The following is an 8,404-nucleotide window of genomic DNA, read 5'->3' on the forward strand; positions in this document are numbered from 1 at the left end:
GCCAAAAAATACAAATGACCACTGCAAAAGAGATTTCACAGAAGATATTTTCAGTGCACTTGGTAAACAAGAGGCATTTAACTCTGCTTCAGAGAGAAGTAGCAGAGAACTGAGCATAATGGAGGGTTTATCTGGAGTTTCTTGGGGTTTTATTCCAGGAAAGCCTGGAATTAAAGTGACACTTTTATCTGATAACAAAGTTTAGGATATTTGTACTAAAATCTGATTTGAGGATAGAATCAAATGAAGGGAAGGGTATTGTTCCTTTAGCCCCTTTCTCAGGATCAAGTCTATATTAGGTTGTCATTCTCTTGGTCCCATATTCTACAAATTAGATATTCTACTCACTAGATCCTGTTTTAATGACTATTTGATTTTCTTCTGAGTAAATATTATTGCTTAAATCAGAGAATGCCATTGTGGTATTTAAGTTTCTCATTGATGTTTTTGTTGTTGTTGTTTCCTTTTTGTAGAAAGAATAGTGTAAAATATGACCATGTGTCAAAAAACCCATTATTTCTTCAACCACACAAGACATTTTGCTTTTATAGACTAGGATTATATGCTCATGGCCACACATATATAACACATCAAAAATCTTACTGTCACACGAGTCTATAAGTATTCCATACTGTAATTATTTATCTCTAGATATATTACAGGATGATGTCATTACGTGTACCCTGTACATCTTGGGAAAATTAGAAAATCTCACCTCACCTCTTGAGATCCCTATAAGCAAGTCCATGTCCTCGGGTTCCATGTACACTGCGCTCCCTCTACTGGTCGTCAGAGCTCCTGCAGGAAGGTTTCTGTCTAGGTTCATAATTATGGTTTCTCACTGTGCCTTGCACAGTAATAAATGCCTGTGTCTTCAGATTTTAAGCTGTTCATTTGCAGGTAGACATTACTTTTGGAATCATCTCTTGAGATGGTAAATCTGCCTTTCACGGAATCAGCATAATATGCTGCATAATTGTAAGCTTTGTTTCTAATTTCTGCAACCCACTGCAGCCCCTTCTCAGGAGTCTGGCGGACCCAGTTCATCCAGTAGTTACTGAAAGTGAATCCAGAGGCTGCACAAGAGAGTTTCATGGAACCTTCAGGTTTCACCAAACCTCCACCTGACTCCACCAGCTTCACCTCGCAGTGGACACCTGCAAACTCAGAGAATATTGTCAGTCAGTGGACAAAATCTTCACAGTTCTCACTCACCACCACTCACATCCACAATCTCTCATTATCTATAAATTACCTTTCAAAAGAGCAACAATAAAAACAAAGCTCAGTCGCATGTTCATGGTGAATGATTTCAGTCAGTGTTGGTCTCTGAAGGGAAAGACAGCTGAGTCCAGATCTGAGTGCCTGTGTCAGAGATTTTAGGGTCAGGGCTGTTTTCATGAGCAGAGGAGAACAATATTTGCATGTCTCTGTGCTATATCATGAGCTCACTGCTGGGAGCCTTAGAGACTCAAATGATACAGTTTTCTGAGAATAAAAGATGAAATTTCATGATATCCTCAATGTGTCAATGATGACCTGGGGCTGCGCCTCACCTGACAGAGAAAGTTTTTCATGCCTGTATCTTGTTTTTATCCCAGTTGTGCATGGATGGACAAGGGGTGGACACTGAAAATTAATCTTTGAGTTATGCCTGTGCCATATAAACTGAGTCTCACAAAGAAAAGAAGAGAGAGAAAAAGAAAAGAATGTTTTTAGAACGTATTTTCAATATACATAGTTATATAAATTTTCAACCTCACTGTGATATGTTCCTTTAATTTTTGTTTTCTTTTTAAATAGATTTTTTTTTTACTTATAATTCAAATGTTATCAACTTTTCTGCTTTTCCCTCCGGATTCCTTATCATATTCTAAATGAGGCACCTTTTAGCCCCTTTCTTTATAATCCACTACCAGTGTTTCTGTGTTTTTCTGAATTTTTCTGCCTTATTTCTCTCTTTGTTTCTTCCTTTTGTTTTTTTCTTTCATTTCCTTTCTTCTCTTCTTTTCTCTTTCTTTTTTTTTTCTTTTCCTTTTATGTTATACCTTAGGAGGTATTAAGAAACTCAAGTCACTTGCCTGGCCAGCAATGGACCCTTGAGCCAGAGGGAAAAGAACCCAAGTAAATAAGCTTTTTTCTTATTTCCTACTATATTCAGAAAGGGTTAATTTCTGGAAAACAGTGGCTGGTAGCCATAGAATATGAAAATACAGTTAAACTGCCACTGTTGCCCAGTTTCTGGCTCCCAGCATAGTAAGAGAGAGTCCAAAGCAATGTCCTGGCTTAGTACATGAGTGCCATGACAGGAAACTATCAGAAAATACTTTAACATATTGTTATAAGCAAATTTTTAGCTAAAACCATAAAATAAGGGTCAACATCAGTAAATTCATTCAAGTTGTATTATATAGGTTAAGAAAATTTTAAATGGCAATGGAGAAAAAGAGAGTAAAGAAAAAAGTTTGAAAATAAGTAAATACAATTATAACAACCATATGATAAGTTATCTCTACAATATATCAAAGAAATACCTCAGTAGCATATACCTATGAAAGTTCCAAGTAAAAATCACGATGACACATTAACTCCATAGTAAAATATATTTGTATAGTAGTACATGTATATAAATATAAATATGAATAGTATACTTTCATATATACATTACACACCTACACAAAGACAGACAGACAGACACAGACAGACAGACTGAGAGACAGACAGATAGACAGACAGACAGAAAGACAGACAGACAGACAGGTAGATAGATAGATAGATAGATAGATAGATAGATAGATAGATAGACAGACAGACAGACAGACAGACAGACAGACTGACTGACAGACAGACAGATAGGCAGGTCAGCACACAGAGAGGTAGACAGGAATAGTTAAATTTATGTAGATGTGAAAAAATGTCATACTTGTGCATGGTTGGTGAAAGTGTACTTTAGTGGCATTCATGAGGAAACATGTATTTTATTTCCTCTAAATTATAAATTAAGATACAAGTTTATTCTCAACCATCCTACATCTGGGTACAGTATTAAAAATTAAAATCTGTATGTAAAACAAATACCTGCAACTCACAACACATAATTCTGAATGATTGTGAAATAAAATTCATCACCAACAAATTCATAATCATGAATGAACAAAGAAAATGCATTTCATATATAAAATTAAGAATTGTTTATCCAAAAATTAACTTCATTATCTCATTCTTAGAAGCTTGGATTCATCTGCAAAGAGAAGCACAGGAGTTAAGACAAAGGCAGAAAATACCATAGGGACTACTCCAATTTAGGAACTATGAATACTGTTAAAACTGAAGGGGAGATTATAATGGTGCTCAGGAGTGAACAAGATGGTGGAGAGAGAGAAACAGAAGAGGAAGAAAATGGAAACCAACATTTTACAGAGCTTTTTATTATGAGGAAACAGCTCCAGTGTCTATAGGCCCACAGCATATCTAAAGACTGTAACCACACACCATGCATTTCACAATATATGGAGCAAAAGATTTAAAATGTTACCAACATAAATGATACATATTTAAGAGACAGACATGTTAGTACTTGGATTTTACAATTACTCATTTTAATAAATATTTACAAACACAAGAATTTTAGCTGTAAAATAACAGCAAAACACAATACAGTCAAGTTCTAGATCAGTCCTCAGAACAAAGCGATAAATGAACCACATTTAACCTGCAAATAATTCTTCCACAAAAATATATGGCAATTTGAGAAATGTTTATTATCAAAATCTAGATACATTTAGAAAGTTGAGCAGTTCAGCTTAGAACTGTTTCTGAAGATCAAGAATATATATTTTTATGCCAATTATTTCAGATTGAAGTGATAAATAAAATCATATTGCATTTGTAATTGCAGTTATAGATGTCATTGTCATTTAGTAAGAAAATAAACTGTGGAAGAGGGATGTCACATTGAATGGTAGGTGTGCTCAAGTGTTTATGGTGAGCAGTGATAGAGTTGGGTATATCTGCCTATAGACATCATTTTGCTGTTCTTTGTTCACCATCTGCTGCTTTTTTTGTGGTGATAAATGAGGTTCCTGACCCACAGCAGAGGTACCAGTTTTCCTCTATACAATGGTTTTTCCCTGGTGCAAGAATTCCTCTTCTTTGGTTTAAGAATTTTTGGGTTCCTCTTGTAAGGGACTCAACTACTTTCGGCCTGGACAAATAATTTAGAAACCCCTAACTTCTCAGCTGGATGAGAAACATCATTCTCCCCATCTTCCTATTCCAGACACTTACTTACACAATGCTTAGTTACTGGACTTTATCTGGTCCCATTGGCCCAGTCCCCCCTCTCTCTCTCTCTCTCTCTCTCTCTCTCTCTCTCTCTCTCTCTGTGTGTGTGTGTGTGTGTGTGTGTGTGAGGGGGTGAGAAGGCTTCATAATAGTGTGCCCCAAAGAGAGTAAGTTCTATTCCCTGATCTGAACAACCTTTGCTTCCTTAAAGTCCTGATCTAAGAATATGGTTGCTATAGGGTAAGGAGAAAGTTCTTCCAATCACACCAGAAGAAAAGAAATTCAACTTCTTCCCTTTCCAAAGTGTATATCTCTTTCTCAATAATTGGAAGACTCAACCCACTCCATAATTTTGACAATCCACAGGCCTTTAGACTTTTGAAAACTGATTTAAGGCAAGACTGTGTAAAATATACTTTTCAACAATCATTATTGCAAGCATGAAAAATGGCAGCCAAAAAACCTACCAACCTATCTTACGATAGGTCAGGTAATGCAAGGGTCTGATGAATCATCTGCAGGGTTTCTACAAAATCTCCAAGGCACATATCACATATTTGATCTCACAGATCTGGATGCTCTGAAAACCAAGTGACTTGAAGAGATGGATGGTCTTACACTTTGGGAATATCTCAGAATATTAGCAAAAGCTCCAGTGCATGCTGAGCAAGGGAAAATGAAATGTACAGTTTGAGGAAAAAATGAGCAGTAGAGTGTATAATGAAGCTAAATCCAGTGATCAAGGAGATATTGATTATAGAAATTGCAGATGTTACAAGAATAAAAGTAGTAGTTACCTCATGGCAAGACTCCTCCCTGCTAAGCTTTCAACTTGTAAAATTAATAATAAAGAACATATATGTATATACAGAAATCTCCAAAAACCAAAAAACAAATGTGAAGGGGACCATGTTACAATATCAGAAGCTCATAGAACTTGTCAGCTTTGGCCATGTAGCTTGGCATTAAAATCAAGGATGCCATCACATGGTTGTGGAATTTTCCTTTACAGGTAGGGAAGCCTGCTCAGGCTAGGCATGTGTTGATGCTGTTTTTGAACTGGAACCCTGTGGCTATTGCATGATGCTGTGAAAGTGAAACCTGGATTTATTTTGAGATCTCAAGATGTTGATGAATAATGTAGTAGAATAATTCCTGAAGAAATTTGCCCACCTGGTATGAAGTGGAACGGGCCCCTAATACAGAAGTGTGTTGCAGTCAAAAAAACCATAAGGGAATTTGAGATTTGAGTAATACTTTGATATCAGACACAAGTTAGGGAATTTAGTTCCCAGATAAACTTAAACACAGGCCATTTGGAGGACTTTCTAGGTTGAAGATCAAGACCAGCTACTTCACAGAGTCAGTCCTAAGGAACTGGACAAGGCTGGAACTCATTTAAATGAATCAAGGGCTTTGCATAGCTTTGAAGAAACCTGCTTATTCTCTATCAGTCAATCAGTGGTAATTACAAATAACCTTGCTGTGATCAAAAAAAAAAAAAAAAAAAAAAAAAAGAATGTAGACAAAAAAAATTGATCATTGGTGGTAATCACTATTTACATGGTCCCCATGGCTGACTCCCTTATTTTAGGAATTATCAGGACGATGGATTAGGATTACAGTGGGACCTGATTGGCACCCTGACCTCAGTTATTTCTGGAACATTTTCTGCACTATTCCTGATCTTTATGTATGCGGTGCGCCCCCTGCTGGTTCATGATGCTCTTGCATGGGGTTTTGGTCTGGTAGCCTTCCACAGTGTACAGTTATAAATGCCAGTGTCTTCTGCTCTTATGGTGCTCATTTGGAGATTGACACGGCCGCTGGAATAATTTCTTGACATGGTGAATTTGCCTTTCACAGCTCCAGCGTAGTGGGTTGCGTAATTATTAGCGTTGTTTTCAAGTTCAGCAACCCAACTCCAGTCCCTTTCCTGAAGCCTGGCAGACCCAGTGCATCCAGTAGTCACTAAAATGAATCCAGAGGCTGTACAGGGGAGTATCTGGGAACGGCCAGGATGCATCAAGTTTTCCCAGACTCCACCAGTTGAACCTCACACAGGACACCTGTAAACACAAGAATCTGCTCAGCAAGCTCTCACAAATATTTTGTCTCTATTACTTAAGTCACACACAATATCTCGTTAACTTGTAAACTATCTTTTAAAAGAACAACAAGTAAAACTAAGTTCAGCTTCAACTCCATGTTGGATGCTCTGCGTTCAGTTCTGATAGCAGAATGAGAAGACCGAGAGTCAACAATGGTGTTCCTCGGCCACCCTGTAGACAAGGCCTGGGTAATTCTAATGAGCAAAGGAGAACACTATTTGCATGGATTGCTGGCTATATTATGAACTCAGGGCTGGGAAGCTTGGAGGATTTAATTAAAAGCACAGATATCTGAGATTAAATAGGTTATTAAATAGCATTTAGAGTATGAATGTTTTTCTTATTTTTCTGAGGATTTAACTAAGTTAATTGAGAATATGTTTTATGCCCAAAGTCACATGCTCATCCCAAGTACTATCATATGAAAATATTAGAATCAAGAAGTCATATATTAAAGTTATTTTTAGCTACATAAAACTGTATCAAACAGCAAAGTTATTTTAATAATTAAAACTAATTAAATGTTAAAATTAGGAAATGAAGAACTAAAAACATGATAATATAAGATATGTTCTATACAGATCAGGAAGGAATGAACGCATTAAGTTGATGGTGAATGGGGCCATTGCACAGTATTAGAGTATAGCACAAGATTTGGTCTTAAAAATTGTATAAAATTATATACATGCATTTGTATATAACTACATGTCATTTTATTGTAAATGTATGTATATACAACACATAACATATAATGTACATTATATAAATAAAATATGCACCATATAATTTTTATTACCTATGTTAATAAACAAATATTTTCAGAGATTGTTCATGATCAATAATAAAATTACACTGAAGACCTGTGCTTTTCCAAGACTGACAATTTTGGCCTGATTCTCCCTATCCAAAGGGACCCCCATGTATTCTGTGACCACACAAAACCAACGTGTAGGGGTATTTCTTAATCTTCTGTTCTCCCAATCAACAGGCAGTTGTCTGTCTCCCACCACAGCTATGTCTTTTCCTTCTCACAGAAAACATCCACCTGGCCTTTCAGAGACTTGCTTTCCCACACTGCCAGTTTATTTCCAGTGTTGGAGTGCTCTCATTTCTAAGACCTCCTTCACACTTTCATATGATGATTTTATTTTTTCCTATATCCTACATTTCATTCCCAGGGTTTGTGGTTCTAAACTTCCAGGTCAACATTTGTTTTTGTAACAGTAACACTTATTTACTAGAAGAAGAAAAGTAATTTGAGCCATACCCATTTTTTAGAAATGCTTGGATTTGACTGAGCCCAGAGTATTTCTGTGTTCTCACTATCCCTAGGTATATTCCTGGAAGCTCCTAGACTCTGTACAACATATGCTTCTATAAGCAAGGAACTTGAAGTCTTCAGATTCCAGCCTTTGTCTTCTAACATAGGCCTAGACTGTTTCAGCTTCCAATAAAATGCAAAATAAGCATGCCCTTTCTAGTTCTTTCTGAGGTGGTTCAGCTCTGGTGTTGTGGCTCACACTTCTCTCCAAGCTAACTGATTCAATCTGGGTTCTCTCAGCTTCTGATTGATTTTCTCTGCTTGGCCTCTGGTAAGGTCTGATACTTGCATGTCCCCAGAGTAGCTTCAGGACTACTATGTTCCATACCTGTCCATTATTTCATGTTGTTGCTGTAACATGCCTGCCAATCATCAACACAAAGCAGTGACTCAGCTTTGAGCAAGGACATCATGACCATATACTGTGTTTTGTATGAATGTTCTGTATGAGGTTTGCCAATCTTAATTCCAGGAAGATTTATGTAAAAACCATCAAATCAAGGATCAAGATGACTACCAGGCAGCCCTTGATGTCATCTAATAGTGGCATTTTTGGATAACACTGAAGAATGCCGCTAATGCAACTCATGCTTTGTTATCTCAATGTTCTATTGTTCTCCTGTTAAGCATATCTCTACCACATTCAGGAACAATTATCTTAAAGGTTATCTGATAATAATTTACATAG

At 36.7% G+C, this 8,404-nt stretch overlaps 1 gene segment (V, D, J or C); it reads right to left on the reverse strand.

Annotated features, from left to right (window-relative positions):
• Positions 1-828: 828 nt before the first annotated feature.
• LOC308418368 (Ig heavy chain V region IR2-like) lies at positions 829-1,301 on the reverse strand. The segment is given in 2 exons: positions 1,256-1,301; positions 829-1,157 (listed from the first exon to the last, which is right to left on the reverse strand).
• Positions 1,302-8,404: the final 7,103 nt, after the last annotated feature.

This window comes from Micromys minutus, assembly GCF_963924665.1.
Source record: "Micromys minutus genome assembly, chromosome: 1".
NCBI classification, from domain to species: domain Eukaryota; kingdom Metazoa; phylum Chordata; class Mammalia; order Rodentia; family Muridae; genus Micromys; species Micromys minutus.